At 34.6% G+C, this 25,714-nt stretch overlaps 1 protein-coding gene across 4 annotated transcripts in view; it reads right to left on the bottom strand.

Moving 5' to 3' along the window:
• HNF4G (hepatocyte nuclear factor 4 gamma) overlaps positions 1-25,714 on the bottom strand; it is a 129,793-nt gene that overhangs the window by 43,709 nt on the left and 60,370 nt on the right. Inside the window, exon 1 of one of the 4 annotated variants that reach the window (XM_027601985.1) lies at positions 19,552-19,649. The exons of the other annotated variants lie outside the window; for them this stretch is intronic. The gene's annotated coding sequence lies outside the window, so the exon portion shown is untranslated. Of the gene's footprint in view, positions 1-19,551; positions 19,650-25,714 lie in introns of those variants that run through there. 4 annotated transcript variants of the gene reach the window in all.

The following is a 25,714-nucleotide window of genomic DNA, read 5'->3' as shown; positions in this document are numbered from 1 at the left end:
TTATTCAAAAGGATAAAATGAGGGAAGAGTTCAAGTACAAGATAAACAGGCACTTAAAATGGAAGATACGAGTTCCCTGCTTACTGAACTTAGTATTTAATAACTACCAAAGCTGCTTGTAAATTCTGATAGATTTTATTTTTGCTATCTTTAACTTTTATGTTTATGAAATTAGTATTTGTTTGAACTTTCAAACTCAGTTCACTAAATCTATAATATATATAAAAATATATAAAATCACTAAATCTACTTTCAGACCTATTTAACTTTCAGGCTATACAGTTTCTTTTTTTTTTTAAGATTTATTTATTATTTATTTTGAGAGAGTGAGAATGAGAGAGAGAGTACATGAGGGGGGGAAGGTCAGAGGGAGAGGCAGGCTCCCTGCTGATCAGGGAGCCCGATGCGGGACTCGAGCCTGGGACTCCAGGATCATGACCTGAGCCGAAGGCAGTCGCTTAACCAACTGAGCCACCCAGGCGCCCCAGACTCTACAGTTTCTAATACATTAGAAGACGTGTATGCCGTAGTAGAAAGAAAGGGTACAACTGCCTATAATAGATGCCTGATCTTGAATTACTTAATCATTTTTAAAGCCCACCAACATTTTTAAAATGCAGAACACTTTCATTTTCATTAAGAGAGAAAAATCACTAAACTAACCAATTTTATTTATTTTATTATTATTATTTTTTTAAAGATTTTATTTATTTATTTGACAGAGAGAGACAAAGCAAGAGAGGGAACACAAGCAGGGGGAGTGTGAGAGGGAGAAGCAGGCTTCTCAGATCATGACCTGAGCCAAAGGCAGACGCTTAACGACTGAGCCACCCAGGCATCCCAAGGAACTAGAAGTTAAATAAAAACGTGAAACAAACAAACAAAAAAATAGGAAAGAAGGTCTCTGCTTTTGCAGGGTGACATTTTCTAAAAAGATCTTAGTTTTTGGGTGTACTGATTTTACCCGCTAAATATCTGATGTAGTTACTGATTGCTAAACCCAATTCTTCTGCTAACTTGTTGGTGAACCTTTGACAAGTCACTTAACCTTTTTGTTTCCTCAAGCACAAATGAAGCATTAGTCTTAGATGTCTCTAAGCTCCATGCTAGCTGATTCTTTCTGATTGATTTATACTACCCATTTCTTGCTCCCAGATACACCTGTGGAATTTCCAAACGAATTTAGGATTGTCTATGGTCTACCATGAGTTGGCTTCTCTTTTTATCTAATTCTTTAATCCCTTTTTCAGCACAAGATAAGTAGCACAAAGGTTTCAGAAGTTTGGGACTCAAATTTGGGAAAGAAAGTGCACAAGCTTTCTTTCAAAAATTATATTCATTTTGAAATTATATTCATTCACTAAAATATGGACAAAGTTAAAGCAAAATATGTTTTGAAATTATATTCATTCACTAAAATACAGACAAAGTTAAAATTGAAATTATATTCATTCACTAAAATATGGACAAAGTTAAAGCAAAATATGTTAGAACACTTTTTATCTTGCAGTCTTTTTGAGTCAGTTTCACTGTCTTATTACCCATAAACAAACACAAACATGCCTTATGCAGGAGAGAATTATATGGCAACTTCCATAAAAGGTTGCAGAAAACACATGATACAAGAGTTGCAAATATACATATTTGGGGATTCTTGCCACTTGTTAAACTAATTTAAAAATCATCCGAAGAAGAATGTGATGAATTCATTTAGCTCTGTTACATTTTAAATATTTTGTAGATACACAGACCCTAAATAATTAACTCTGCTTACTACTCAATGATTTAAGTGGAATGACCCTTGACAGTCTGTAATAACTAACATGGTGCATTTTAATTATTATTTTTTTAATTGGGAAAAGACATCCCCAGAACTTAAGATTCTTGGAGGTAAAATTGCACTTTTAAAATTGGTTAGTTTCGGGGCACCTGGGTGGCTCAGTCGTTAAGCGTCTGCCTTCGGCTCAGGTCATGATCCTAGTTCCTTCTTTCTAAACCCTAAAATACTCTAAACCCTAAAATAAAATACTCTGAAAAGAAAATTACTCAGTGATAATCATAGTAAGTGTTAAGCATTGAGTATATCCCAGGTTCTGGTAAAATTTCTATAATCACTTTCATTAGTGAATGGAATTAATAAACATCTACCCTCCTTTCCACTCGTAGCCCACCAGATATGATAAGGTGTAATTCAAAATCATCACACTATAGGGTCAGGCAGATAAGAGACTCAAACTAGCTTCCACAATTCATAAGATCTCAGGGTTATTTATGTGTAAGTAATAAGAGATCATTCAAATTTGTAATAAAAATATCAAGAACCTAATAAATAAATAGTCATCAGGAGAACATAAATATACAATTTAGACAAAGGGAAATGTAAATAGAAAACTAAAATATGGGAAAATGTCTAAATTTGGTAATAATCAAAGGACATTCATCTCAAAATATAATTTCATGCCTAGTAAATTAGCTTATTTGGTAAATGACAACGCTATGTGCTGCAGATAACCAGTATGACTCATACAATGCTGATAACAATGTAAACTGCCTTCCCCCAAACATGTATATGCATATGAACATGTATATATCAAAAGCTATTAAAATGCTTATAACCTCTGTGCTAGTAATGCCAGGTCTAAGAATGTGTCTTTCTTGAGATTTGATAACCAGAACTATACTGGTATTTTATTGTTATTATTATTAATATTATTATGTTCAATTATTTAGCATATAGTACATCATTAGTTTTTGAAGTGTTCAACGATTCATTAGTTGCATATAACACCCAGTGCTCCTCACTACACTGGTATTTTAAAAGCAGAAACGCTATTGTTTAATATAAAGGTAAGATTATATTTTCTGTCTTCTTCCCTGATCATGCCTAGAATTTTATTGGCCTTTAGGACTATGGAGGCAACACAGGCTCATGTATTCTGAAAATAATCTACAGTGATTCCTAGATCTTTAGATCACCTGGAACTTTTTGTTTACTGACTTTGAACTAGTTCCTATCCATAGCAAAGGATTACAGCTTGTGATGACATGATTTTCCCATATGTTCCCATACACTCCCACTGGCACACCCAGAGCTCTCAGAAATTCCCTTTCTATCCCACTCAAAAATTGTGGAAGAAGCCGAGATGCCCTTCAACAGACGAATGGATAAAGATGTGGTTCATATATACAGCCATCAGAAAGGATGAATACCCACCATTTGCATCGACATGGATGGAACTGGAGGGGACTATGCTGAATGAAATAAGTCAAGCAGAGAAAGACAATGATCATATGGTTTCCCTTACACAGGGGAAGGGAGGGAAAACTGAATGGGAAGAAATCAGAGAGGGAGATAAATCATGAGAGACTCTGGACCCCAAGAAACAAACTGAGGGTTACAGAGGGGAGGTGGGTGGGGGGATGGGGTAACAGGGTGATGGGCATTAAGGAGGACACGTGTGGTGATGAGCACTGGGTGTTATACGCAACTGATGAATCACTGAACACTACATCAAAAACTAAAGATGTTCTATACAGTGGCTAACTGAACATAATAAAAAAAATGCATTTCATAATTCAGGACAGTGAGAGTCTTTATAGGCACGGCAATGATTCTGTTCTAACATAAACAATCCTTTAACTTTGGTGAAGTATTCTAAGAACCAATTACTCACAAAACACACAATAATTATAACTCATCAGCTTGTAATGGCACCATGCGTAGGAAACTCTGTCTAGATCAGCTGCTACTGCGAGAATATCTTGACAACCTCTGTCACTGGAAGCCAAAACCTCCATACATTCAATCAGTTTGAGCTACTACTATTGCTAATAAAAATATTATATCGCATTTATAGGATAATGACTCTTTGCCAGGCCTGGTGTTACTTTACATTCTATATTTATTTAATACCTACAATAGCTCTGTAGGTGACCATCATTTTTATCTTTATTGAGAACACTGAGGCATAGAGAGTTTAAGTAATTGCCCAAAATGAATTCAGTGACAAAATCAAACACAAATATAGGGCTATATAATGTCAAAGTCTATTCTCTTAACCAATGCTTTCGTTTACCACATGAAATGCCTTCAAATATTTGATAATTATTTACCTATGAAGTTTTCTTTATGAAAGTAATCTCCCCCTCCTTCCAGATCCCAAATCGCCCCTCCTAGTGGCTCTACAACTATTTTTGTGTTATTGTATGTCTGTCCAGAGAAAGTCTATGCATACAAAACTGTGTGTGTATAGTATGTTTGTGTACTTTAACAATACAAATAAATAGGGGCACCTGGGTGGCTCAGTCGATTAAGCATCTGCCTTCAGCTCAGGTCATGACCCCAGGGTCCTGGGATCGAGTCTGGCAACGGGCTCCTTGCTTAGCGAGGAGCCTGCTTCTCCCTCTGCTTGTGTTCTCTCTCTTTGACAAATAAATAAAGTCTTTAAAAAAATACAAATAAATAAATATACATTATGTCTACAAATGTCTATTTTGCTTGAGAATATATCCAGGAAATATTTCCATATCATCCTCTAGTGGGTAATCACTCGTCCAATGGACAATTAGGTTGTCCCAAAGGGTTTCCTATTATAGATAATGTTATCATGAACAAATACAAACATCTTTCCTAACAATTTGTGTTTTTGTAGAGACAGGCAGAGACTTTTTTTTTTGAGAGATGAGATTGAATTACTTCAAAGTGACTGTAATAATTTACACTCACCCCAACACTATATGGTAACAGAATACCTGTTTTCTCACAACATCATCAAATATTATCAGACACTTTTGTTTTTGCTAAACTGAGCACTAGAAATATTATGTTGTTGTTTGCACTTGCATTTCTTTAGTTATTTGAATAGACCAGGTATTGTCCATACATACACACACCTATATATAATTAAATTTTATAAATATATATGTGTATACATATGTGGTGAATCTATATTTTATATATGTATATTTATTTATAAATCAATGGTTTCCATAATATTCAAAAGGTTGTACAACTATCACCACTATCTAATTCCAGAATATTTTTATCACACCCCAAAACTCATACTCATTACCAGCCCCAGGAAACCACTCATTACGTTTTTTTCCCTTTTAGATTTCCCCATCTGGACATTTCACATGAATGGAATTATACAATATTTGTGTGTGTCTTATTGCTTTCACTTAGCATGTTTTCATGATACATCCATGCTGTAACATATATCAGTACTTCATTCCTTCTATGATTTAATAATACTCTTAATGGATATTCCCCATTTTGTTTATTCATCCATCTGTTGATGAAAATTTGAATTGTTTCCACCTTTTGCCTATTAAGAATAATGTTGTTATGAACATTGATATATGATTTTTTACAAATATATATTTTAAATTTTCTTGGGGGCATACCTGGGAGTAGAGTTGCTGAGTGATATGGTAACCATACGTTTAACTTTTTGAGAACTGCCAAACGTTTTCCCAGGGCAACTGCAACTTTTTTACATTCATCCATTTATATGTATGAGGTTTCAATTTTTCCACACCCTTGCCAACACTTGCTATTGTCTTTTTCATTATACCCATTATAGTAGGTGTGAATTTTATCCCATTATTGTTCTAAACTGCATTTCCCTAATTGGGTCATCACTAAAGATGAAGAGCATCTTTTCATATTCTTACTGGCTATTTATGTATGTTCTTTGTGGAAACATCTATTCAAATACTTTGTCCATTTGTAATTGGCTTTTGTATGATATACTGCAGTATAAGAGTTCTTTATTCTGAATACTAAGCCCTTATCAGATATGTGACTTGTGAGTAAGTACTATCACTCATTCTGTGGGTTACCTTTTCACTTTCTTGTGTCCTTTGAAGCACAAAGGTTTTTAATTTTGGTGAAGTTCAATTTATTTTTTGTTGTTGTTGGTTGTTTTGTTTTTCTATTCTTTTGTCAGTGCTTTTAATGTCGTATCTAATACATTGACTAATCCAAGATCATGAAGATGTAAAGCTATGTTTTCCTCTGATAGTTTTATAGTTTTGGCTCTTATACTTAGGGCATTGATCATTTTAAGTTAATTTTTGGATATAGTGTTAAGCAGGGTTTCAACTTCATTCTTTTGCATATGAATTTCCAAATGTCCCCACACCATTTGTTGAAGAGACCATTCTTTTCCCACTAAATTGCCTTGGTGTCCTTGTCAAAATCAACTGACCATAAATGTATGGCTTTTATCTGGACTCTCATTCTTTTTCACTGATCCATATATCTATTTTAATGCCAGTATCTACAGTCTTTTTTTTTTCTTTTAACTTTTTTTAATTCAAGTATAATTAACATATAGTGTTATATTAATTTCAGGGGTACAATATAATGATTCAATAATCTATACATTTCTCAGTGCTCATCAAGGTAACACTCTTAATCCCCTTTATCTGTTTCACCCACCTCCCCTCTGGCAATCACTAATTTGTTCTCTGTATTTAAGAGTCTGGTTGCTTTGTTTTGCTTTGTTTTGTTTTTGGTCACTTTTTTCTTTGTTCTTTTGTTTTGTTTTGTAAATTTAACATATGCATGAAATCATATGGTATTTGCCTTTCTCTGACTGATTTATTTCACTTAGCTTTACACCCTCTAGGTCCACTTGCAAGATTTCATTCTTTTATATGGCTGAGTAATAGTCTATTGTATATATATAGATATATATATATATACCACATCTTCTTTATCCATTACTGTAGCTTTGTAGTAAGTTTTGAAGTCCGAAAGCATGGGTCCTCCTATGTCCCTTTTCTCAAGATTGTCTATTCTAGGTCCCTTGCATTTCCATATGAATTTTAGAATCACTTTTTCTAGTTCTGCAGAAAACAAGATAACTGGAATGTGTTACAATTGTGTTTAATCAGTAGATCAATTTGATCCATCTTAATAATATTAAGTCTTCTTAACTATGAACATGGGATGTCTTTCCACTTATTTAGGTCTTCTTTAATTTCATGTAATCATGCTTTAGAGTTTTTAGTGTACAAGTCTTATACTCTTTTATTTAATTTACTCTTTACATTTATTCTTATTTATTGCTATAGTTAACAGAACTGTTTTCTTAATTTCATTTTTGGTTTGTTCAGTGCTGGTGCATAAAGACACAACTTTTTTTTTTTATACGGGTCCTGTGTCCTGTATTCCTATTTAACTCACATTTGCTCTAATAGCTTTTTGGGGATTCCTTGGAATTGTCTGTGTACAATATCATGATCTGCAAATTGAGATAGTTTTACTTCTTCCTTTTCAGCCTGGATGCATTTTTCTTTCTTTCTTTCTTTTTTCATTTCTTTTCTTTTCTCTTTTCTTTCCTTCCTTCCTTCATTCCTTCGTTCCTTCGTTCCTTCCTTCCTTCCTTCCTTCCTTCCATCCTCCTATTTGCCCTGGCTAGAAGCCCCAATAAAATGTTAAGCAGAAGTCTCAAAAACATACATCCTTGTCTTGTTCCTGATATTTAGGAAAAAAACTTTCAGTCTTCAAGCATTAACTATGATGATAGATGTGGGCTTTTCACAGATGCATTTTATAAAGTGGAGGAACTTCACTTCTATTTCTAGATAGTTAAATGTTTTTTTAAGAAAGGGTGTTGGATTTTGTCAAGTGCTTTTCCTATGTCTACTGAGATGATTGTGTGGTTCTTGTCCCTTATCCTTTTGTATGCATTGATTGTAGTTGATTTTTGTATGTTGGATTACTGTTGCATTTCTGAGATAAATCTTACTTGGTTATGATGCATAATCATTTTTTATGTTACTCTATTTGGTATGCTAGTAGTTTGTTGAGGATTTTTGTATCTATTCATGGAGTTATTGGTCTGTAGTTTTCTTGTGGTATCTTTGTTATAAAGGCAATATAATGAACTCAGAATAAATTCAGAAGTGTTCCCTCCTCTTCAGTTTTTGGAAGCTTTTTCAAAGGATTTGTGTTAATTCTTCTTTATATCCTTGTCAGAATTCATCATTGAAGCCATCTGATTGTGGGCTTTTCTTTGCAGAAAGTATTTGATTACTGATTCAATTTTTTACTTATTGGAACTCTGTTCAGATCTGCTATTTCTTCTTGACTCTGCTTGTATACTTGCTGTCTTTCTAGGGATTTATTTATTTCATCTAGGTTATTAAATTTGTTGGCATGTAATTGTCATAGTGGAGTTTCACTGTTTTTTCTCTCTTATTTGTTATCTTGACACAGAAGATCCAGAAGGTGGATATGGCTTTTGAATAGTATACTCCAAAATAAATAATCATAATTGGGAAAATACAATTCTCTTGGAGAAATTTGATTTATAGACAATGTTGTTTGAATAAGAGTATATATGCATTTCTTGCATTAAGCATGATATTTCTAAGAGTTATGTATTGATGCTCTGATAGAAGTAATTATGTGATGGAATTTAAGGATCCTATGTGGTTCCCAAATGTCTTAGTGTTTACCTGCAGTATGAATAATTTAAGTTTCTTTTGAAATTTCCAGTGAGGTCTTCTTTAATATGTATATTTAAAATATTAAAGTGTACTTTTTTTTGAAATTTTTATTACTAAAAACAAAGACACCAGGCTAATATTAAATGCAATTAAGTTTAGTTTCTAAGTTGATTTGGCATATCACAGCATAATCTTCTTTTACTAAAACAGTAATTTCTAAGGAATCCTATGAATAAATTCAAACACAGAGTAACAAAACCTAGAAACACAGAAATATCTGGAGAGATTCTTTCAGTGCTGTATGAAAATGAGGATACCTAGGAAAGATCAGGGAGCAACCAGGAGGAAAATAGATTTGATAATAGGAATTAAGATGAAATAAAGATTTTCTGCCCTGAATTTATAATGATGTGCTCCTCTTCAATAGCTATAGGAAACAATGCTATCTTTGCCTCTGTGTTATTTATTAGGTATATTATGTACTGAGATTTATTCCTCTTTTAATTTCTCTATTATGTCCACAGTTAGGACTTCTTTCTGTAACGAATCAGATATGATGTCCTATGCCTAATAAAGTTAAATGGTTTTTTCTTAAGATTTTATTTATTCATTTGAGAGAGAGAGAGAGAGCATGAGTGGTGGGGAGAGGCAGAGGAAGAGGGAGAAGCAGGCTCCCTGCTGAGCAGAGAGCCCGATGCGGGACTCAATCCCAGGACCTAGAGATTATGACCTGAGCTGAAGGCAGACGCCTAATTATCTGAGCCACCCAGGTGCCCCTAAATTTAAATATGTTTTAACAACACACAAACACAAAAGCATTTCTTTCTGCCGATAGAGGGAACAGATTTTATTTTAAAATAGTCTTTTTATGTACCTGAGGAACTTTGGATGACTTTAATGTAGATTCAAATAAAAATACACAGCTGTGTTTGGTTCTCAGTCATTAAACCCTTCTCATCTACACAGCATTTATATACTCATTCAAATCTAGTAGCAAGCAAAGGGCTGTGGACTCTACTTAACCCGGCTATTCTGAATCATAGATCACCAGAACCGAGGACATATACTTTCTACAACAAAATTTGTACTTGGTTGATAAGACAACATGTCAAAATCTAGTAAACATTGCTTTAGATTTTCCCTAAAACTGCAATTCTCATAATTACAAAACATTATGCAGATATCTGAGACAAGCAAAACTTTTTCTACACTTATTTTAATGTCATTTACACATGTAGTAATGATATATTTGATATTGCTCCATTATAGTATAATTTCCACATGACATTGTTTCTATGTTTTCCTATACAGAAAATATTTTCCCTACTTTTCTGATTGCAGTAACATTAAGTCCTGTTGATTTTTGTGAAACAAAAGCTAAATGTTGCAGGAACTCTTTCATGACAGTTACAAACTCTTATAACATTAATTTTGAACTTTTCAGGGGAGGTTCTCCCTTTTTATAAATTAAATGGTAATGACAGGTACGGGAGTCTTTAAGAATTCTAACATTTGAGAATAAATCCCTTCTTAACGTTAAGTGATGGAGAATTCTGGCACAGGCTGTTCAAAATAATTAAGAGGCTAAAAATGTTCTAAGAGAAACTATAGTAATAGCAAATGTTTTTAGCTAATAGTTGAAGGCTGCAGGGAAAATAAAAATATCCCAAGTGTTGTGAAGGTAATGTAACATCAACAAAGTTGAAAAGAAATTAGAATACTAAGATACATTCAGGAAGCTTCTAGAACCCTACCAGTAACTGTCAGGTAGAGTTCATGACAAAAACCAAAAGAATGAAGACTAACAGTGATTAGAATAATATTTTCAAAAACAATTACTTTTAAGTATATTTTATTGTCAATTTAGTTTTATCTTGTAAATAATTTTCTGTACCTTCCACATTTTCTGCATTATCACTTGCAATATTAAAATTGGATTTAAATATGAAGTTATTTTTGAAAAAGTAACAGATTTTGCAAGTTAGTTTTGATATTTTGTTCTTTTTCCTGTGGGTATTTATACGTCTTTCAATTATAAATTATAAATAGTACATCCTTATAAATATAAATATACAAGTTCACAAAATTCAAAGGCTTTATTGAGGAAGAAGGGAGTATGCAATTGATAAATAAGAGGGGCAAAGAGAAAAATATAAAAATATTGATAATGTTCTATTTCTTAGGCAGGGAGATGGCTTCCTATGCCTATTTTAGTATTATTTTTTGCACTGTATGTATAAAATATGTTTGTACGTATTACTTCATTATAAAAAACGTGAAATGTTTTTTCTTTATGTAAGTTATTGTGCCTGCCTTATACAAATTCCAAAGTGGACAGCATGCTCAGGGACCTGCCACCTCCTGAGCATAGTGATTTCTGAGGCCAACACTCATATTAATGGTTAATACCTTAAAGTCCTATCTTCCTATTCCTAACAACTGTAACAAAAGTGATAATAACGAATGCCACCACCACATGGGGATATCACAAATGGAGATTCAGAGACATTATAATTATATTAGAGTTTTCTGTATGACTTTGAGTGATATGAAATCTATTGTTGATGATTTCAAAGAAGAGGACAAGATGAGAGGGGTAGGAGGATACTGTTTTATCTTTAAATCTTAAAAATATCATCTGTGCCAGTCACACAAGTATGCATAAAATGAGCATAAATTCATTTTGCTTCAAAATCACTGCCTTTCCTCCCTCTTCTATGATACTCATCTCATTCTGCCCTTGATTTTTGTTATTTGATGACATGTACTAGCTTCCTACTGGATCATAATTATTGCTTGATGGAGATGAAACTTCATGAAACTATGTAGTTTCCTTACCACCAAAAACATTACCTTGTACATTACTGGCAGGCCATAATTTATAATCAACTTAAATAAAAATTGCTATTGTCACCTTTTAAGGTAGATGACTATTGTTAAACTAAACATTTTCTATGGACGTTGTATTTGAGTGCATGTTTATTTCTACATATGCTGAGTTAAATGACATTATCTTAAATTTGGCCCTTTCAAATATTACATTTTACCACCATTTGTTCATTCAAAAAAAATTAATGACCACTTTTATGTTCTAGGCACTAATCTAGGCAATAATTTCAAGGATTAATAAGTCATACTACCTGCCCTTGATAAAATTGTTTCTAAATACACATGATTCATGATATCTGAATGTACAATCTTTATTTATTACATTCAATAAAAACAAATTCAATCTCCAGTCAGTGGTGGTATTTTCAATGGTCACAAATTAAAGCCCAATTTATGCAACTATAATAAAAACCTTATTAATGTTTGTCTCATTATTTTGGGCAATAAAAATGACTTAAATTTTCACTTATCTACCACATGATTTTTCCTTAGTCTCCTTCTACGTTGTCAGCTGCGTGTGTGTGTGTGTGTGTGTGTGTGTGTGTGTGTGTACTGGAAATACAAGGAATGCTTTTTCTTCACACCCTACAAAAACACTTCATCTGACTTTATTATATCATTTATTTTCATGCTGTCTATTAATTTACTGAACACATGTTTATAGCCTCATTGCACTCTGTTTTTTGTAGAAATGTTCAATGCTTTATATTACTTGGATTTTCCCACAATTTTTTCAACAAAGTATGGACTCAAGGAATTTTCATGAATGAACTCAAAAGTTTATAATCATTTAGTTAGTAATCTTAATAAATATTATAATTTAAATATTAAAGGGATGCTGCTTGGAAAACTCAACTTTGTAAAATATTAATATAGTGAGGATGGTCATTCTATTATCTGGCATTGATGTCTATGTCTGCAAATTTGCTTGAAATAGGAAATGCAGTAACGGAGAAAATAAGAGAATACATACTCCTAATTACTTGGGACAAATTTTCAAATTTCTTTTGGAAATGAATCACAATAAAAACATAATCAGGCTTAAAGAAATTAGTAGCAAAGAACTGATTTTTGCTCAAATAAACTCAAGATTTTTAATATGCTTCAGTTTATTTTTAACAATAGAAATATAAATATACATGTTTTCACATATATTTTAATGTTATTATTCATATATATCTGTATATGTGCATGTGTGTGTGTGTATATATATGTATATATAATATATATACATTTTAAATCATGTCCCAACTCTGTTCTGTCATGCATCTCTTGCAGATAGTAAGTCTACAGGCTTCTACCTGTTTTTTGTGTCAAACCAATCTTATTCAGAGAATTGCCCCCACCTCTCCTGGCTCCAAGAGGGAACAGGTAGAGATTGCTTAGGATGGGTAGTTATTCTCTCACTTTTTCTCAAGAGACATCAACCTCATCGCTTACTAATCAAAGCTAGAAAATGTCTTTCTGGCCTTCCTCAGGTGGTTACCATGAGGATGAAGCAGCCACTATGTAAGGTCAGCTGGGATTCACAGAAAAGCAAGGGACTTCAGTGCAATTCAGAACAAATCATATAATCTCTTATGGGCTTTGGTTCTTCTCTGCAAAATGAGGATATATTCATCTCATAAAATTGTTTTGAAAAATAAATGAAATAAATTATGTGAAAGCTTTATGTACTCTCTGAAGTAGTGTGGTAAAGTCAGTTATTATTAGGTGACAGTAGGATATATATGTAAAATGTTGTACAACATAGAGGACTACTAGAAAGCTCCAGTTTAGTGCCAGAATGTGCATTTTATCTAAAATACTCTCCGGTTTCACCAGCTTTTCAGTTCTCCTTTTAATCTTTCATTATGTAGCTACAGAAGGGACAGCAAAAGTATCTTCCTTGCTTTACATATTTTTAGCTGGAAGAATAGTTTTACAATAGATAACTATTTAACCAATAGGATGGTATCTAATCTCAGATAATGGTTAGGGTGATTCATAGTATTGAGGCCAAAAGACTTCAGAAAGAAAAGAAACAAGTGGGTGGGAACTATAGGGAAAGATTATAGGGAAGGTAGCACTTTAGTTGGACCTTGAAACATTGCAACGATTTTAAGAAACAAGTATTCCAAGCCAGAAGTAAAGTATGAAAATAGGTATAGAGAACTCATTTTATTTTTTTATTTTATTTTTTTAATTTTATTTTTTAATTTTTTTTAAAGATTTTATTTATTTGAGAGAGAGAGAATGAGAGATAGACAGCACGAGAGGGAAGAGGATCAGAGGGTCAGAGGGAGAAGCAGACTCCCCGCCAAGCGGGGAGCCCGATGCAGGACTCGACCCCGGGACTCCAGGATCATGACCTGAGCCAAAGGCAGTTGCCCAACCAACTGAGCCACCTAGAGAACTCATTTTAAAAGCAACTGCCATGGGCAATAGAGAAGAAAGTGTTATTTTGTTGCTTTGGGACGGAATGTTCTGAATATATCTGTGAAGTCCATTTGGTCCAGTGTGTCATTTAAAGTCTTTATTTCCTTATTGATCTTTGCTTAGATGATCTGTCTATTTCAGTAAGGAGGGTGTTAAAGTCCCCCACTATTATTCTACTGTTGTCGATGTGTTTCTTTGTTTTTGTTATTAATTGGCTTATATAATTGGCCGTTCCCATGTTAGGGGCAAGGATATTTACAATTATTAGATCTTCTTGTTGGATAGACATTTTAGTGTGATATAGTGTCCTTCCTCATCTCTTATTATAGTCTTTGGTTTAAAATCTAATTTGTCTGATATAAGGATTGCCACCCCAGCTTTCTTTTGGTGTCCATTAGCATGGTAAATGGTTTTTGACCCCATCACTTTCAATCTGGGGGTGTCTTTGGAACATTCTCCAGAATAGATCACATCCCAGGTCACAAATCAGAGCTCAATCAGTACCAAAAGATTGGGATCATTCCCTAATATTTTCAGACCACAATGCTTTGAAACTAGAGCTCAATCACAAGAGGAAAGTCAGAAAAAACTCAAACACATGGAGGCTAAAGAGCATCCTACTAAAGAATGAATGAGTCAACCGGGAAATTAAAGAAGAATTAAAAAAATTCATGGAAACCAATAAAATGAAAACACAACTGTTGAGAATCTTTGGGATGCAGCAAAGGCAATCCTAAGAGGAAAGTATATAGCAATACAAGCCATTCTCAAGAAACAAGAAAGGTCTCAAATATACAACCTAACCCTACACCTAAAGGAGCTGGAGAAAGAACAGCAAATAAAACCTAAACCCAGCAGGAGAAGAGAAATAATAAAGATCAGAGCAGAAATCAATGAAATAGACACCAAAAAAACAGTAGAACATATCAACGAAATTAGGAGCTGGTTCTTTGAAAGAATTAACAAGATTGATAAACTCCTGGCCAGACTTATCAAAAAGAAAAGAGAAATGACCCAAATAAATAAAATCATGAATGAAGGAGGAGAGATCACAACCAACACCAAAGAAATACAAACCATTATAAGAACATATATGAGCAACTATATGCCAGCAAATTAGGTAATTTGGAAGAAATGGATGCATTCCTAGAGATGTATCAACTACCAAAACTGAACCAGGAAGAAATGGAAAACCTGAACGGACCTATAACCACTAAGGAAATTGAAGCAGGGTGCCTGGGTGGCTCAGTTGGTTGGGCAACTGCCTTCGGCTCGGGTCATGGTCCTGGAGTCCCGGGATCAAGTCCCGATTCAGGCTCCCTGCTCAGCGGGGAGTCTGCTTCTCCCTCCGACCCTCTTCCCTTTCGTGCTCTCTCTCTCTCATTCTCTCTCTCAAATAAATAAATAAATAAATCTTTAAAAAAAAAAAGCGGTCATCAAAAATCTCCCAACAAATAAGAGCCCAGAGCCAGATGGCTTCCCAGGGGAATTCTACCAAACATTTAAAGAAGAATTAATATCTATTCTTCTGAAACTGATCCAAAAAATAGAAATGGAAGGAAAACTTCCAAACTCGTTTTATGAGGCCACCATTACCTTGATCCCAAAAGCAGACAAAGACCCCATCAAAAAGGAGAATTACCGACCAATATCCTTGATGAACATGGAAGCAAAAATTCTCACCAAAATACTAGCCAAGAGGATCCAACAGTACATTAAAAGGATTATTCACCACGACCAAGTGGTATTTATCCCTGGGCTGCAAGGTTGGTTCAACATCTGCAAATCAATCAAGGTGATACAATAGATTAATAAAAGAAAGAACAAGAATGCTATGATCCTCTCAATAGATGCAGAAAAAGTATTTGACAAACTACAGCATCCTATCTTGATCAAAACTCTTCAGAGTATAGGGATAGAGAGTACATACCTCAATATCATAAAAGCCATCTATGAAAAACCTACAGCGAATATCATTCTCAATGGGGAAAAACTGAGAGCTTTCCCCCTGAGGTCAGGAACACTGCAGGGATGTCCACTATCACCACTGCTATTCAATATAGTATTAGAAGTCCTAGCCACAGCAATCACACAACAAAAAGAAATCAAAGGCATCCAAATCAGCAAAGAGGAAGTCAAACTCTCACTCTTTGCAGATGATATGATACTTTATGTGGAAAACCCAAAAGATTCCATCCTAAAACTGCTAGAACTCAGACAGGTATTCAGTAAAGTGGCAGGATATTAAATCAATGCACAGAAATCAGTGGCATTCCTATACACCAACAACAAGACAGAAGAAAGAGATATTAAGGAGTTGATCCCATTTACAGCTGCACCCAAAACCCTAAGGTACCTAGGAATAAATCTAATCAAAGAGGCAAAGAATCTGTACTCAGAAAACGATAAAATACTCATGAAAGAAATTGAGGAAGACACAAAGAAATGGAAAAACGTTCCATGTTCATGGATTGGAAGAACAAATATTGTGAAGATGTCAATGCTACCTAGAGCAATCTACACATTTAATGAAATCTCTATCAAAATACCATCCACTTTTTTCAAAGAAACGGAACAAATAATCCTAAAATTTGTATGGAACCAAAAAAGACCCTGAATACCCAGAGGAATATTGAAAAAGAAAAGCAAAGCTGGTGGCATCACAAATCCGGACTTGAAGTTCTATTACAAAGCTGTTATCATCAAGACAGTATGGTACTGGCACAAAACAGACACATAGATCAATGGAACAGAATAGAGAGCCCAGAAATGGACCCTCAGCTCTATGGTCAACTAATCTTCGACAAAGCAGGAAAGAATGTCCAGTGGAAAAAAGACAGTCTCTTCAACAAATGGTGTTGGGAAAATTGGACAGTCACATGCAGAAGAATGAAACTGGACCACTTCCTTACACCACACACAAAAATACACTCAAAATGGATGAAAGACCTAAACGTGAGACAGGAGTCCATCAAAACCCTAAAGGAGAACACAGGCAGCAACCTCTTCGACCTCAGCCGCAGCAACTTCTTCCTAGAAACATCGCCAAAGGCCAGGGAAGCAAGGGCTAAAATGAACTATTGGGATTTCATCAAGATAAAAAGCTTTTGCACAGCCAAAGAAACAGTCAACAAAACCAAAAGACAACCGACAGAATGGGAGAAGATATTTGCAAATGACATATCAGATAAAGGGCTAGTATCCAAAATCTACAAAGAACTTATCAAATTCAACACCCAAAGAACAAATGATCCAATCAAGAAATGGGCAGAAGACATGGACAGCCATTTTTCCAAAGAAGACATCCAAATGGCCAACAGACACATGAAAAAGTGCTCAACATCGCTCGCCATCAGGGAAATCCAAATCAAAACCTCAATGAGATACCACCTCACACCAGTCAGAATGGCGAACATTAACAAGTCAGGAAACAACAGATGTTGGCGGGGATGCAGGGAAAGGGGAACCCTCCTACACTGTTGGTGGGAATGCAAGCTGGTGCAGCCACTCTGGAAAACAGTATGGAGGTTCCTCAAAAAGTTGAAAATAGAGTACCATACGATCCAGCAATTGCACTACTGGGTATTTACCCCAAAGATACAAATGTAAGGATCCGAAGGGGTATGTGCACCCCAATGTTTATAGCAGCAATATCCAAAATAGCCAAACTATGGAAAGAACCAAGATGTCCATCGACAGATGAATGGATAAAGAAGATGTGGTATATATATACAATGGAATATTATGCAGCCATCAAAAAAATGAAATCTTGCCATTTGCAACGTGGATGGAACTACAGGGTATTATGCTAAAGCAATAAGTCAATCAGAGAAAGAAATGTATCATATGATCTCACTGATATTAGGAATTCTTAATCTCAGGAAACAAACTGAGGGTTGCTGGAGTAGTGGGGGTGGGAGGGATGGGTGGCTGGGTGATACACATTGGGGAGGGTATGTGCTATGGTGAGTGCTGTGAATTGTGTAAGACTGTTGAATCACAGACCTGTACCTCTGAAACAAATAATACATTATATGTTAAAAAGAAAAAAAAGAAGAAGATAGTAGGAAGGGATAAATGAAGGGGGCGGAAATCGGAGGGGGAGACAAACCATGAGAGATTATGGACTCTGAGAAACAAACTGAGGCTTCTAGAGGGGAGGGGGGTGGGGGGATGGGTTAGCCTGGTGATGGGTATTAAAAAGGGTGCGTACTGAATGGAGCACTGGGTGTTATATGCAAACAATGAATCATGGAACACTACATCAAAAACTAATGATGTAATGTATGGTGACATAACATAATAAAATTTAAAAAAAGCAATTGCCATTAAAGTATGCAGGGAAAGAATGAATCAAGGTCATAACAATGTATGTTGGCACAAAACAGTGGACAAAAAAATCAACATTGCCCTGGACTAAACTTTGCCTGGGAAGAATATCACTGAAACAGACTTGATGTGTAATGGCTACGATGGCCTCATTCTCTAAAGATGCTTGCTGGTTTCCACCTTTGCTTTTCCTGTGTTCTCTCTTGCCCACATCAGTCTGTCTGGAAATAGCTGGCTTCCTCTGCTTATAAATCTTCATAATGGATCTAAAACTGTGTCTTCCAACAGATTTGTATTCCTGATTTCATTGAGAATTACAGTGATCGTACAAGTATGTTTTCATGCTCCTTAAATTTCTGTAATTAGAAAAAAATTTCCTAAAAGATGCTATGGTTTTAATGTACCATTATTCACTGCATATTTTCTTTATTCTCAACAAGTATCTATTGGTATTTTATAAAAATATAAACATCATAAAATTAAGTTATTTAGCAAAAATTATGTACCAGTTATATCATAATCATGATATAGACCTAATATGTGCTTGTTCTAAGACCATATATTATCACATTTATTCTTCCAATCACCCTTTGGGTAGTTGTTATTATTATTTCCTTTTATAGAAGAAACTGTTATGTACAAAGCCTACGTTACTTTTGTCAAGTCACAGAAGCTCATAAATGGTGGAGATAACCTTGAAAAGTCCAAGGAAACCAGGGAGAAAGGGAGGAAGAAACTCATACTGTTAAGCACAGAGCTTTGTCTGTTGAGTATTTTTGTATTTGTGTGTATGATTTCAGTCAGCTAATATCAGGCAGTCACAATCTCCAAACTGCCTGGTTTACTTGACACAAAAGTCTGTTTTTTATTATCTATATTATGAACCTTAAAATTTCTATGGTACACAGAATCATAAGAGAAAACTGAAGTAAGAAGAGAATAAATTTTTAAAAAGCATCTGCAAATTTTTTCAGAACATTGACTCTACTATATCAATGTATGTGAATTAAATGTGTATCTGATCTGACAATTTTTACTGATAAAAGCTGTTTCCTCCAATATTAAATAAATGGCCTTCAAATATTATAAAAGTTTTTAAATTTGAAAATGTGTTACTTAGTTGCCCAGGACCAGGCTCCAAATTACCAGCCTGTCCAGCACTCAATGGGGAACATGTGTATATAAGCATTTCTGACAATCTGTAGACAGCAGAGCAGGCATAAGAATGACAACAGGCATGATCATGATATGGTAGAACAAGTCCTATTTCCAACATAAAGTAATAAGAAAAACCTATAGGAAGGTGTGGTCAGTATACACTGAGACCTTTCAATCTGTAGGAGACCTTAGAAATCACAAGCAAGTCAGACAAGAAGAAAAGAGGTCTTTACAAGGTGTCAAGTAATAAATAATTTACAAAGCAATTTAGAAACCTCAGCAGTCACCACTTACAAAGCTGTGGTAGGGAACGGAGTCTATATTTGTAGAGAAGAGTAGAATCAATACAAGGAGTAAGCTGTCAGTTTTTTCTATAGTGTCAATATCTCAGACTGGCTGCTTTCACTGGTGCTCCTGTGGAAACAATTTCCAAAAGTATACTATTGAGTGACATGCTGCATGGATTAAATGATTTACTTTAATCCCCTAACTGCATGTTGAAAGACCAATAGCCCAAAAGGAATACTGGAAAGCCTGAGGACAAAGCAACCTATAATAACAGTGTGATTTTGGAATGGTTTATTCTTAAGAAAGCCCTAGTGCCACAGCAAGTTCCATCCAGAACAACAAGTAAAAATGAGAAGTGGTCACAATAGACTTATAATATCTCGCTACCAGGAGGGTCATTCACAATATTGAGAGACCTGATTAAATAGATTTATTGGTCAACTTTCCCGTTTGTAAGTCATCAGATAAAATGGTGAGTTCATCTTGGAACAGCAATGAGCAGTCTTAACTCCTTTTCAGTCTGTACATATGGGATAAGACCGAGTAAAAATTTTTGAAGTGTGTCTTATAAAAACTAAAATGTGGTCTTAGCACTAAGTAATCAGGCATAAGAAGTACTTATCTCATTAAATCAGAAAGTCATAAAATTAAATTGACTGTAAGCATAGAGCAATGAGTAGGTTCAGAGCCACATGTAGTGGAAAACCCTCCATCTCTAGCCAAGGAAGTAGGTTTTAAAAAAGTGGCTCTCCAAACCCATTTTGATCTTTTAAATGAGAAGATGGGTTCAATTTAGTTCCAGTTCCTTCCAGCACTAACAATTCTATTATAAACATCAATTACCGTTCAGTGGCATAGCAGGTTGATCATTTGTGAGCTATTGAGGTGTGTGGAAAGGCACCAAACTGTTGGAATAGAAAACTAATAAGATGCAAATAGAAGAATAAATTTCTTTTTCCAGTTCAGATTCTGCGATTTACAAACATTTGCATAACATTTAGAAGGTGAAAGAGATGCAGACGCTATTGCTCATGAACAGTAGGAAGCAAATAAATGCCTGAACTTCACCATACAAAAGTTCTTATAAAGGCCTCTGCTGTTTTCCTGGAACTCAGCCACCTTGGTGTTGGAGATAGTCTGATCAGTGATGGCAGCTCCCTGACTCCAAAGTTAGCAGTGAACCTGAAAGCTAATAGCCTTCTTTCCTGAATTTTGTTTCGCTAGGCTTTCCAATGGTGGTGTGAGCCTTGTGTTTCTTGAATTTAATCCCTTCCTGCTTCAAATTCCTAAAGTTTCTGCCTTTCTGACCAAAGCAAAAATGAGACACTTTCTTTTAATATCTTTTAACAAATGAGAACCATCACAACACATATATTCCACTTAAAGTTTGAGGAAACAGAATAAGAAAGGATATCAAAGACACTGAGATAAAATCTACCAGGAATGTGTGATCCATACTGTCTCCATTTAAATCTCAGTCTTATCTGTACCGTGAAGAATTTGTCATATTAATCCTTAAAATTCCTAATGCTTAAAGGTTCTAAGATTGTGTGATTCTAAGCTTATTGTTCAAAATGTCCAAATCTTCAATTTTGCCAAATTATATATAACAGAAGCAATTTCTAAACTCCCTATCAAGTGGTCCGTAGTGAGGAATACCACTGTGCTAGGGTCTGAGGACATAAAGATAGAAAACACCCTTTCTATTCTCAAGGAGTCGTAACCTATTTGTGGAGAGAAAAATTGATAAGAATGATTAGCATGAATAACTGGGCAATTACATTACTCTAACTCTAGTTACATCTGAAATTCAGAGGACAACTCATAATTGAAGATTGGAAATTAAGGATTTTGAAGGAAGGAAATTAAAGATTTTAAAAATGAGTCTTACAGCATTGACATCATTCAGAAAAGAGTGAGTGAAGAAACAAGTGGGTTACTAAGTTTTGTCATATTTTAAATTGTTGAGATGTTAAATAAGATTTTTAAATTACTCAGTTTTTGAATTCCCTTTTGGAGTGAATTTTCAAAATCAACTTTAATATTTTAAGCTTAGAAAATGTTTTTAAATTTTTGTTTGTTATTTGCTTGAATTTGGCCAGGTTCCATCCAAAAGGATACAGACTGATTTCTGCAGATGAACCATAGCAAATTATTACTAATTTAACTAAAGTATACAATACTGTTAGGCAAGGACTATTGTTTAAGTGTATTTTGTCTTCCCTCTTAAGACTTAGCTCACTCCTCTTCAGATAACACAAACTCAACATGCATGTGATCAATGAAGGAAAAAGGAAAGCCAAGTCAGGTTATTTAAATCTAGTTATTAAAATTCACTAAAATTCCTAAAATTTTCAGAGAGAAATTATGCTGGGGCCCCTTTAAAAGGGGCAATGAAAGTTTTACTTTAAGACATGTAGAGGGCTTAAGGGGAAATAATTTGGCAAAGGCTGGTCTTTAAGGACAATGTGCAAAGGAAGAATAATCAAGGTCATCTGTAAGGTCAGGGCCAAAAAGTCCAAGGTGATCATCAAAAAACAACAGCTAAAAATTAAGAATCCAGGTAGGGTACAGGCTGTTCACTCATTCAAGACTGGTAGGTAATATGTAAGAATGGCCCTGTATAATCACTTAGGACCCAGTGTATAAAGGGCAGCTGAAGCAGACTTATATGGAGCCAGCAGCTATGACAATCATCAGGATCTGTGTTTAGGCAGCATGACCTAATTCCATGCCTATCAAATGCTATATCCCAAGATAGTTTATCATTTCCTGTTAAAAGTATTTAACAAGTAGAGTGGTAGAACCTGTTGTTATTTATAGTCCTTGCTCATTTGTATCTATTTCAAGATAGCAATCATGGGAAGGGAAGTCAAAAGAAAAAGTATGATGAAAACTATAGACGTAAATTTTAAATTATGTTACCTTGGTGGTTTTCAGGAACAAAACTAACTTTTGAAAGCTAAGTTTATCTTGAATACTAATGCTTGTAATAAATAAAACATGTGTCTTTAAAACTCAATCGATGCTATAAATTTGACTGCTAGCAGTGTGAGAAAAAATATCAGAAAAGGTGAAAGGCATATTATAAAGAAATATATTTAACCAGCTAAATACATTAAGAGTTTCAATGGTATAGACTTAATGTGGCTTCTTGTTCTGCAGCCTTAGATTTTACATAGAATTTCAAATGGAAATTTTAAAAATGTATTTTAAAGATTGACTTTGGATTACATTAACCAGAAAAGTTGATCAGTTGTCAATTGTACACCAAATCACAAGAGAGTTATCAATTTTGCAATACACAGAACTCTGATGTTCTCTTTCACAGTCTATTTACTCAGTGGTAATTCTTTGGGATTTGGTGCCAAATAAATGGACTTGAGATCTAGCTTCACCAGTTTGGAGTGAATAGATTTTAATAACTATCTTTTTTTTAAAAGATTTTATTTATTGAGGAGAGAGAAAGAGAAAGAAAGAGAAAGAGAGGGGGAGAAAGTGCACACAGAGGGAGAGGAAAAGCAGACTCCCCGCTGAGCAGAGAGCCCGAGGCAGGACTCCATCCAGGACCCCAGGATCACAATCTGAGCAGAAGGCACACACTTAACCGACTGAGCCACACAGGTGCCCTTATAACTGTCTTTCTTTTTACAGAAAATAATAAATACTTGGTATAGAAAATTTGAGAAATGTAGTATAGTATGTAAAAAAACATATAGCATTTCTACCACTATTTTCACTTATAATTATTATTAATAAATAGGAAATTGGTGATATATTACCATATTTGGCCTACGAATATAACCATTCAATATAGTTCAACAGGATATAATTGTCTTATTAGTTGCATTAGTTGTGCAACCACTTACACAATCAGAGGCTAAAAGCTTGGTCACTACAATTCAAGATATCAGGGTTTAAATTTAAGCTGTCCCACTTACTTGCTATATAACTGTGGACAATTTTGTCTTAGATTTAGTTTCTTTATTCATTAAATGTGACAAAGATGTTCCCTACTCCATAACATTTTTGTGGGGTCTCAATAAGAGTACATGAAGAGTTAGCACAGTGCCTTGCATGCATGCATGCATTCATTCATTTATTTCTTCAACAAGTGTTTACTGAATTCATTCTATGTCCCAGTGTCTGTTCCAGGTATTTGAGCAAACAAGGCTGACACAGTTACTGCTCAAACGAAGCTTAGAGTCCATTGAGAAAGACAGATATTCAAAAGATACCACAAGGTGATTAATTGTAATCATAAAAAGTATTATGAAGGAAAATTTAAGTGTTATGAGAATATATCACCGGAGAGGGAGCATACTTAGTCTGAAGTGACCCTGAGGGTCAGCAAATGCTTTCCTGAGAAAGTAACATTTAATCTGGGACCTGAAGGAGGAGGAGCCAGGCAAAGAAGTGGACCAAGAGAATTCCAGAGAAGGCCCTGATATCCTATGATGGGTAAGATGCTTTGCACATTGGAGCATTTAGGCTCAGGACTCAGAGGTATGTTTCCATAATTATGATATTATGCATTGTATATTTGTATATCCTGCTCTTTTCACTTACCATTACCTGTGAACATTTTCTGATATAACAATTGTAAATACTTATGCACCCAACATAGAAGCACCCAAATGCATAAAACAATAACAAACATAAAGGAACTCATTGATAATAATGCAATAATAGTAGGGGACTTTAAAGCCCCACTTACATCGACAGACAGGTCATTTAAACAGAAAATCAACAAGGAAACAATGGCTTTGAATGACACACAGAAACAGATGGATTTAACAGATAATATTCAGAACATTCCATCTTAAACAGCAGAATACACATTCTTTTCAAGTGCGCATGGAACATTCTCCAGAACGGATCACATATTAGCCCACGAAACAAGCCTCAAAAAATTCAAAAAGATGCACTACCATGCATCTTTTCTGACCACAGTGCTATGAAACTAAAAGTCAACCGCAAGAAAAAAATCTGGGAAGACCACAAATAAATGGAGGTTAAATAACATGCTACTAAAAAATGAATGGGTCGACCAGGAAATTAAAGAAGAAATTAAAAAGTACATGTAAACATATGAAAATGAAAACACAATGGTCCAAAACCTTTGGGATGCAGCAAAAGAGGTTGTTAAGAGGGGAGCTTATAGCAATGCAGGCCTACCTCAAGAAGGAAGAATAATCTCAAGTAAACAACCTAACCTTACACCTAAAGGAGCTAGAAAAAGAACAAACAAAACCTAAAAACAGCATAAGGAAGGAAATAATAAAGATTAGAGCAGAAATACATGATATAGAAACTAAAAAAAAAAAAAAAAACAACAACAGAACAGATCAATGAAACCAGGGGCTGGTTCTTTGAAAAAAATTCAATAAAATTGATAAACCTCTAGCCAGACCTACCAAGAAAAAGAGAAAGGATACAAATAAAATCACAAATGAGAGAGGAGAAATAACAAAAATACAATTATAAGAGAATATTATGAAAAACTATATGCCAACAAATTGGAAAACCTAGCAAAAATGGATAACTTTCTAGAAACATATAAATAACTGAAACTGCAACAGGAAGAAATAGAAAATTTGAACAGACTGATAACTAGCAAAGAAACTGAATCAGTAATCAAAAAACTCCCCCGTAAAAAAAGTCCAGGACCAGATGGCTTCACAGGCGAATTCTACCAAACATTTAAAGAAGAGTTAATACTATTCCTCTCTATTCCAAAAGATAGAAAAAGGGAAGGAAAACTTCCAAATTCATTCAATGAGGATAGCATTTCCCTGATAGCAAAACGAGATAAACACACCACTAAGAAAGAGAACTCCAGGCCAATATCCTGATGAACACAGATGCAGAAATCTTCAACAAAATACTAGCAAAAGGACTCTAATAATACATTAAAAAAAAATCATTCACCATGATCAAGTGGGATTTATTCCTGGGTTGCAAGGGCGATTTAATATTTGCAAATCCATCAAAGTGATATATCAAAATAACAGAAAGGATAAAGAGCCATATGATCATTTCAATACAAGCAGAAAAAGCATTTCACAAAACATAGCATCCATTCATGGTAAAGACCCTCAACAAAGTAGGTTTAGAGGGAACATACCACAACATAATAAAGCCCACCTATGAAAAACCCACAGCTAAC

This window comes from Zalophus californianus, chromosome 4 (genome assembly GCF_009762305.2).
Source record: "Zalophus californianus isolate mZalCal1 chromosome 4, mZalCal1.pri.v2, whole genome shotgun sequence".
Lineage (NCBI taxonomy): Eukaryota > Metazoa > Chordata > Mammalia > Carnivora > Otariidae > Zalophus > Zalophus californianus.
Note: the sequence above shows the minus strand (reverse complement) of the source record. Positions and strands in the feature narration are given on the sequence as shown.